This window comes from Psammomys obesus, unplaced genomic scaffold (genome assembly GCF_907164565.1).
Source record: "Psammomys obesus unplaced genomic scaffold, mPsaObe1.curated_primary_1811, whole genome shotgun sequence".
Lineage (NCBI taxonomy): Eukaryota > Metazoa > Chordata > Mammalia > Rodentia > Muridae > Psammomys > Psammomys obesus.
The window spans coordinates 2,478,397-2,486,994 of NW_026585580.1; positions in this window are offsets into that span (position 1 = coordinate 2,478,397).

Consider the following 8,598-nt stretch of genomic DNA (forward strand, 5'->3'; position numbering starts at 1 on the left):
TCATATACACTGTTCGCATGGAGGAATTGGGGGAAGGGACGCAGCCAAGGTCTGCAGACAGCTAAGTCAGAAGACATTGGCAAAGAAATCATGGGTTACCTCGGACACAGCTGCCTTAGAACTGATAACCATAGCCTATCAGGGAAGAGTTGGGTCCCCAAAAACTGCAACCTTGACTCTTTTGAGGAGGCACTGGTCCCAGACTGGACTTGCCAGTCCTGGACAAGGACATCGAACCAAAATTCCCTTTGTTCTTCCCTTGGGGCCTTTGAGAATGTCTTGGGTTGGTCTGGCTCCCCATGCTCCAGGAGGCCTTTGGTGGCTCAGCTGTCTTTGAGAAAATCTTTGCTCCTATAAACAATATTCACCCATACTTCTTAAGTAACCCCAAAAAAATCCACTGGTCACCAGGTTGGACTTTGGTGTTATCCTCACTCCCATCTACTTTCAGGAGTAAGAAGATATCTGTTGATATCATCCCAGGAATAGCAATTAAAAGAGCATCACATAAACTCTACTGTGTCACTTGCGGACAACGTAATCAAAAACCAAAGGTATGGCATTCCTTAAGAGATTTCAAAGTGCTGGTGACCAGCGCTAGCAGGATTCTGAAACCTGAAGACAGAGATGTGGTGTCCTGGAAAGTAAAGACACTGACCACCTGTTGACAGTCAAGCCAGTGCCTTCCCCCAAAAGCTCGAGCCATCTTTATTTATTCAGCCATAAGCCTGCTCTCCTGAGCAGTGTTATTATTGGTTGTTTTGTGGACATCAGTTTTCTCATGCCTTGTGTTTAAAGCCTTTTATGGTTGTTTTTAATATTATAAGACAAACATGCTATAAAAAAAGGCTTTGTAATATGTTGGAGAATTTGGAGTCCAAACTGCTTGGGGTGGAAGACCTCACTTCAATGCCTGCTGGCTATGTTTCCTTTGACAGATGATGGTGCTTCTTGGCCTCAGTTTTCTCACACGTCGTATTGGAGTCAGGATAACATATCCTGAGAAGTTGCTATTAGGATCCGATCAATAGAGTACACCCCACACTTAGAAGGGCGCTTTCACACTGGAAGACACAATGAATACCTCTGGGTTCAACAGGACCCATGGCTGGCTTGGCGTGAAGAGCTGGCATGGCCAGATTAAAAGAGACTCAGTCCTGAGGAGATGGGTGGTTTTGCTTAAGGTATTTTGCTCTGCAGCTTTTGCCCTAGTTTCTTGTGTGTTGTTGTGACAAGCGCCATGGTGAAAGCCATGTTGGGGGAGGAAAGGGTTTATTTGGTTTACACTTCCACATCGGAGGCCAACACTGAGGGAAGCACAGACCACATGAAAATACGTCTTACGTTCTTGTTCTCCATGGCTTGCTCAGCTACCTTTCTTTTACAACCCAGAACCAGTTGCCCAGGGCTGGCAACAGCCACAGTGGGTCGGACCTTTCCACATCAATCATCAATCATGCCCCACAGACACACCCCATCTGGTGGAGGCAGTTTCTCAGTTGAGTTTCCCTCTTCCCAGGTGACACTAGTTTGTGCCAAGTGGGCAAAAACTAACTGGCATAATAGCTACAGACAAGGTGTTTCCCAATTTCATGGAAAGATGCAGTTGTATTCGTATCTGATTTAAAGAAAAGCCATTCACTTCCCTCAAGCAGCATTGTTTTCTCCATCACGGGTGCATTCTCACAGCCCGTGTTTAAAATGCAGAGTGGGATCCCTAGCAACAGCATGATGCAGAGCAACACTGAATCCATCGTTTACCTCAGAAAACAGGCTGTGGATTGAACCATCTCAAAGAGAGCTGAGGACAACTTCCAGTTTGAGTTGGCGAGAAAAGGAGCCTAGGTACTCCAGGAGGAAATTGCACACCTCTCCATTCTCATCTGCGAGGCAGGCTTAGGGGAAGTATGCCCTCAGCACTGACAGCGCTCTGCAGTTGTCAGCACTTCAAAGGACTACTGCTCGAATTCGAAACTTTCTGACTGACTATGGAGAAACGCGGAAAACTATCTTTTCTGCAGCCTTCCAATACCCGCAAAATCCAGCCTCATATCTCCGACTCATTCCCATTAGGGGAAAATGCAATGTCTACCTTTCTTTTCCCACATAATATAATAGATGTTACATACGTACATGCACGTTGCCATAAGACTCAGCCAAATAATTACATTAACTTTTCTGTCGTGGTGCCAGGAATAATTGTCGGCTCACGTCGGGGAGTAGACTACAACAAACAAGTCACAGAAGGGAAGCTGCAAGGAAAGGGGCTGAGTGTCCTGTGGAAGTATACCGTGGTAACCTGAGGCTTCGCAACTCTCTTCTGAGAATGAAGTTTCCAGACGAGCACTCACACCCTGCGTGACACTAATGACTCCTAATGGAGCATCTTTTAAGTGACTCACATCCACCTCTGCAATGGAGTCAACAGGGACTTCCTCTGAGAGGCAGCCAAGTGGTTCTTAAGTTATAGGGGAGGAAACTGTTATTTAGATTTACGCTACTTACGTTTTCTGATCAATTAACAAGTCAGGACTAGGCAGAGCTTACACTATTACAAGTGCTTCAAGGAGCCACTGGCCTCATTATTAAAAATGCAGCCATCTCCAGCCCGTGCAGGCAGCTGCTGCGTTTATCATCCTTAGATTTACAAATGACTATAATGATCGCGTGATGCTGTTATTATTCAACTTCGGGAAACGGTCCAGCATTTGTTTTCCTAGAACTCATGTGAGCCCTTCCATTTTCAAATGCAGAATATATAAAACATTTGGTGTGTTTCAGTTGAGGGGCGGGTGTACATTTCACCAATTATTTAGAAGTAATAAATATACAAAAAGTCAGACACAAAATTCAGTCCTTTCAATTGCCATTCATCACAGCATAGCGTCATACAAAAGATTAAGATTCAAGCTGAGGAAAACTGACTGGCTATTTTGCTTTCTAATAGCTGGGGGTTGATGGTTCCAAGCAGTGTAGATAAAGCCAAACCTCCTTCGCAAATCTATTTTCCATCATACTTCTTGAGAGTAAATGTGTTTATCTCCCTCCTGCCCTTCCTCCCCATGTAGCAGCCAACATCTTTCCTCCTACGGGCTGTGTCTGAGGCAGAGGAGCATCTTACCATCCTGAGAAATATCAACCCTCTCACACTCAGCACCACCAAAAGGCTAGAGATGAACACTAAAACAAAAGCCTCATATCGTCCCCACCCCTGCACTGCCATCTCTTCAGCATGAACAAGCTCCATGAAGGAAAACAAAGAAACCGTGAAGATAATGGAGCAAGGAGAAGCAAAGCCCACCTGCTCACTTCCAGTCTTGCACTGAATTAAACTACGCTCTGAGCTGCCTTTACATGGAGAGTTAAATGAGACAGCTTTAGCACAGTGACAACCCCAATTCAATGAGAGAAAAGAGAGGAGAGAAAAAGTTGTTTGTTTGGGGGAAGTAGGGGGTGCTGAAGGGAGAATGGCGGAATTCCTATTGGAATTAAGGAGTTATAAATCCCTTCTAGGATGAGCCTGCCTCTCTCCCTTCAGTCCTCAGTCACCAGCAGTGTGTTCTCTCATGTTCTCCCATCTGCTCAGGCAGCTGTTCAAGATAGACTATTGGGGCTTTATGGAGTTCTTCAAAAAGTAATCACTCTGCAACAAGAATGTAGTAAATCAAATCAAATTCTCTTAATGATATTTTCTCCTGTGATGGTTTAACTTTTGATCTAGCATATACGTGCAGACAGAGAATGGAAGAATGGAGAGAAAGAGGCAGGGGAGGGAAAAGAGAGACCCTTTTCTTCCCTAAGGGTTCTCCCAAAGTCTATGAATTATGTATGAATCTCTTACCAGTCAAGACACTTCAAACATGAAGATGCCTAAGCTGCAGTTTTCACAAAAGTATGTGTGGCACTTGTTTTTAACCAAATAGACTTGGGAAAGTACTGCATCATAAGAAAAAATCATTTCATTACTTTCTAACTCAGGACAATGACTATGTACATACTCTTTAACCCAATAAGACACCTTTTGGAGAGGTTGTCTGAGTCTTGTAGGCTTTTTTTTTTTTTTTGGTAAGGAATAAATTATAACACAAAACCCAGCTGAGTTATAAGAACATGCAATTTTCTATAAATGTGAAGATCATTGATGCACAGATGTGAATGAGAGATGCGAATAGACATTGCTAATCCTGTGATTACTGGGAGACTTACTCTTCAGCTCTCCGTGCTTACATACTGCTCAGTGATTCTTTAAAAAGCAGTAAATAGTCTTAACAAGAAGCTCAAGGCCGTACACGATGCTGATGACCCACACAGACTTTAGGCATGGCCTCTCTAACCCCTAAGCAAAACGGAGGCCATAGATATGTTGTATTATGCTCACTCATCCTCCAGGACTTAGGCTGTTTGGCTAGCTGATGAGTTTTAGATAAAATACTTTCCTACCATCATAGAAATGACTAAATGAGGCCTCTGAGACAGGTCATGTAAGCCACTATTCTATTCCACTCCGGAAGACTTAAAAACAAAAGAATCACCAGTGCTAGACACCCTTCTGGTGGCCTCACGTGCTCTACCTAACTCCTCTGGGCCCCAGACACCTTGTTGAAAAGAAACATTGGACTTTCTAATGATTAACTCGAGCTCTCAGTCTAAACGACTCTCCTCACAGGAGGTAGTGTCTTACTCGGGGCAATCCTGACAGTCCACTTCCATAACTGACTTCTCATTTCCTGTCTCTAGGACACCATCCTTCCTTTGCTCTATGCAGGAACTAGGCAGCAGTACTTACGAGTGTCTAAGGGCTGCTTGGGTCCTGGAAGTTATGACTAAGCTCCACTCTTCTAGATGAGAAAAGAGAACCAAAAGAGGACTCCACAGTTTTCTCAGGCTGATTGTTTCCAAGACACTCCACCTATCAGTGAACATATTGGGAAGCAGGGCTTGCCACTTTCCAGATGGCATTCAGGACAACTGGGGGATAATTCGAGTGAATAACCAAGCTCATTTCAAATGAGGACTTCCAAAGGAGGAGAGCAAAGCCATAGTTTTCCTCAATTGCAGCTTCACGGGCCAAGGCCTGTACTTCATACTCAGAGTATGCAAATGTTTCTTTGGGGGAAAATGGCATTAAGCATATTGGCAAGAAAGGATGATAAAGCTGAAATGTAGATTAGCCACTTTAATAATACAGAAGGCCCACTGCCTATTCTGTGGAGAGTGACTCCAGTAAGAAATTAAACTCACCAAGTGTAGATAAAACAAATGTTGAGCATACCCAATCTAAGACTCTGTAACAAAACAAAAGCTACAAACTTCCTGGAAAATTCTTCTGAACTCATGGCTGTGGAGTTACATAGTCTTACTCTATATCTTTATAAGGTAAGCATGTCTTCAATTGCTACTGAAAAAAATAAAATCTTATTTTCAGGATAATTATCTACAAAAATGGACATTTTTTCCCAACAGTTGCAGTTAGGGTTTTCTGTCACCCAAATTCTTCAAATTCTACCTTGGACTTTTAATGTACTCACTGTTTCAAGTGAAAATCTCAGAATGTTGGGGTAAAAAAACAAACTTGATTTAGTTCACAGAGATCTAAGCATTTTGTAAAGGTTTCATGACTCTAAAATATTTTAATATATACTGCCACATATTTCATTCTATTCACTCCCAAAATGCCCATTTGAAATGCATAATTGTAATACTCAAATGTGGTCCTAGGAAATCATGTAGGTAATTCTGTCTTTAAACATGTATAATAAGACTAGAGATTGTAATTTAAAAAAAAATCATTAAAAGGCTTTTCAGAAAACCTTAAAGGCTGGAGTGTTTAACTAACTGGTGGGGTTGAAGAGAATATTTGCCTGCTAAGTTTTTCAAGGTAACTTATGAAGTGGGAGCCTTTGAAGGAAGAACTTTAACTACCCTCTGAACAGCAGTGGATATAATGAGTGCCTGAAACAGAGCTCAAGAGAGTGTGGGCCTCAAAAGGTGTAGAGGGGGCAAAAGAATGCCTTTGTCTGGTCTGGACTTATCAACATCACCTCTCCGAGTGCCAATGTTGATAGGGTCTGGATATTGTTTTTAAGATGAGTCTTTCACTGGCAATACACAGATGTAGTAGCAGCGGAACACACGACTGCAGGATGAACAGTTTGCCAAGTAATGTGAGAAAGGGTGCTCAAAGGCCTTTATGTAGCGTATCTCTTCAATTTCCAAAACTATGCCGTAGACAAGAAATTCGCCTTCACCTTTGTTTCCTGGGTAAGGATGTGGAGATATTAACAAGCCAACTTTAGGTGACTGGGCCGGGATTGGGTAGATCAGTAGGCCCACCCAAGTCTCTCTCTCTCTCTCTTTTTTAACTCCAATGTATTTTCTTTAGCCCTTTCCAGATAGTTTCTTTCGTTTAAAATTTGTTATTAATCTAAGTGTGATGTATGTATGGACACATGCCACTACTCATGTACCGAGGTCAGAAGGCAACACTGTGAACCGGATCTTTCTTTGACCTTTATGCGATTCCAGCTTAAATGGCAAGTGCTTTACTCACTGAAAGATCTTGCTAGAGGCAAGTTGGTTTCTTAAGGGAAACAGCCTCATCTTCCTCAGCTAACAAAGAACATTACAAGAATGGATGCTTTGGATTTGAGAAATGATCTGAGAGCAGACTATTCAAGCTTGTAACTCTCCTTTGCCTTCAAGTGATTTATCTAAGAAGCGACTTAGGCTCTCTCTCCAGTGACCTGATTCCAACTGACATGTGAGAATTGTCGTTCTGTTTCCCAGGATCGTGTTTTATAATTTTTTCATTTTGATAGCTTTTCTCCATGGTCAGATACAAGCCACAGATGTAAGTAGATGATATATTCGCCTGTGTTTTCTTTAATGGTGGACCCATCCAATGAATTTCTCAGCAGCTCATTACCCAAGAGAGACCGGAGAGCTGGCAACTTTCATGACCTCATTTACAGGATGTACTGCGATCCTTCTAGCCCATTAGCTATCTAAACCATATCATTGTAGGGTAAACCCAAAGCATGGGGTATAGGCACGTGGCCTGGATTGGATAGCTGCACTCTACCAGTACCTGTGCAGGTCAGGAAACCAATAGACCAAAGCTACATGGGTAGGAACAGATGGCCTCTTTGGCAGAGCCTGTGGCAGAGATTTGTAGGATGCTGGTAATTGGTTCTGACAGGATTTTCTGGGCAGGTATGATGTAAGGATTGAAATAGCCATGGCCCTCAGTTCTCTGTGCCTTCTCCAGCAAGAGCCAGCACCGTCAGAATCAAAGCTTGCTCTGTATCAAAAGGTCCTCTGTCTTTTGGTAACTTATTTTCATCACTTGCCATTAGTTTTCAAAGAGTTATTCTTTTCACTCTTCACCCTTCACATTCCTCCTCTGCTCTTGAAGCCTGTTATGCTTTATACCCGAGGACAAAAGCAGCTGGAAATCGGAGGCAGTTCCACTCTCGCACAGCCCTCCTTCTCAGACATAAAACACAAAAGAAGGCCCCACGACTGGACTGTTCAATGGCTGATTATTCTCTTGATCATAATTCTAACACAAATAGAGGTTTGCTAAGACACACACAAATATTCATACATATTCACACAAATACATGCTCCTGTGTGCAGCAGCCACCTCTAAAAGGATCTTTGGTGGGGAAAGACAGATTTTTCAAGGAAGAAAAAGGAGACTTTTGCTTAGTAGTTTGAGTACTTCTGATAGCTTTCATGTATGGGAAGCAAAGTTTGTCAAAAATATGAAGAGTCAGCCTCGAGTCCCACTACACACACACACACACACATACACACAACATGCATGCTCACATACACATAAACATGCCCACACATGCACTAAAAGTCCGCCTCTTTGAGTAGTTATCCTCTTGACTATTCAGCCAAGCATTGTTGACCTGCCTCAGTGTCTGTCCCCTTGACTCCTTCTAATAACACGTGTGAGAACAGGAAGGGAATAGAACAGACATCTTGTTTTTCACACAAGGGAAGAAAGGCCCAGAGGAGAAGAGCCTCTGATGAAGCAGGAGCTTGTGTTGGCTGGGCTCTGAGTCTAATTCCAGCTCCCCTTCCACCAAGCCAGTTGCTTCTAAGGTAAGAGTCTGAATTATCTCATCCCTTTCCCGAATATTTCTTGGCCACTACTGTGTCTGCTCCTTGCAGTGACATCTTTATGGCAACTTATGCGACGCTGAGTAGAAGACACAGCTAAAATCTTTCTCAGTAGACCCCTGGAAATGTAGCCATTCCTCAGCATTCATGGAATGGTTCCAGGACCCCACAGGGACAACGAATCCACTGATGCTCAAGATACATAAATGAAAGCCAGACCATAATTCTTAATGCCGTTTCATGACTTAAAGAATGATACCGAGTAAAAAACTAAATTTGTGTAAGATGATAATGTTAAAGTTATATCTCTCTTTCCTGTGTTTGTTGACCTTTGAGAAAAAATATGTGAATATTGCTATGGAGACCATCCATAGTAAAGATATCCTTTTTTTAAAGTGTCTGAGAAACTGGAAAATAATAATATAACATCTTACAGAGTGTATTTATTCCTCTCATTGTGTGTCA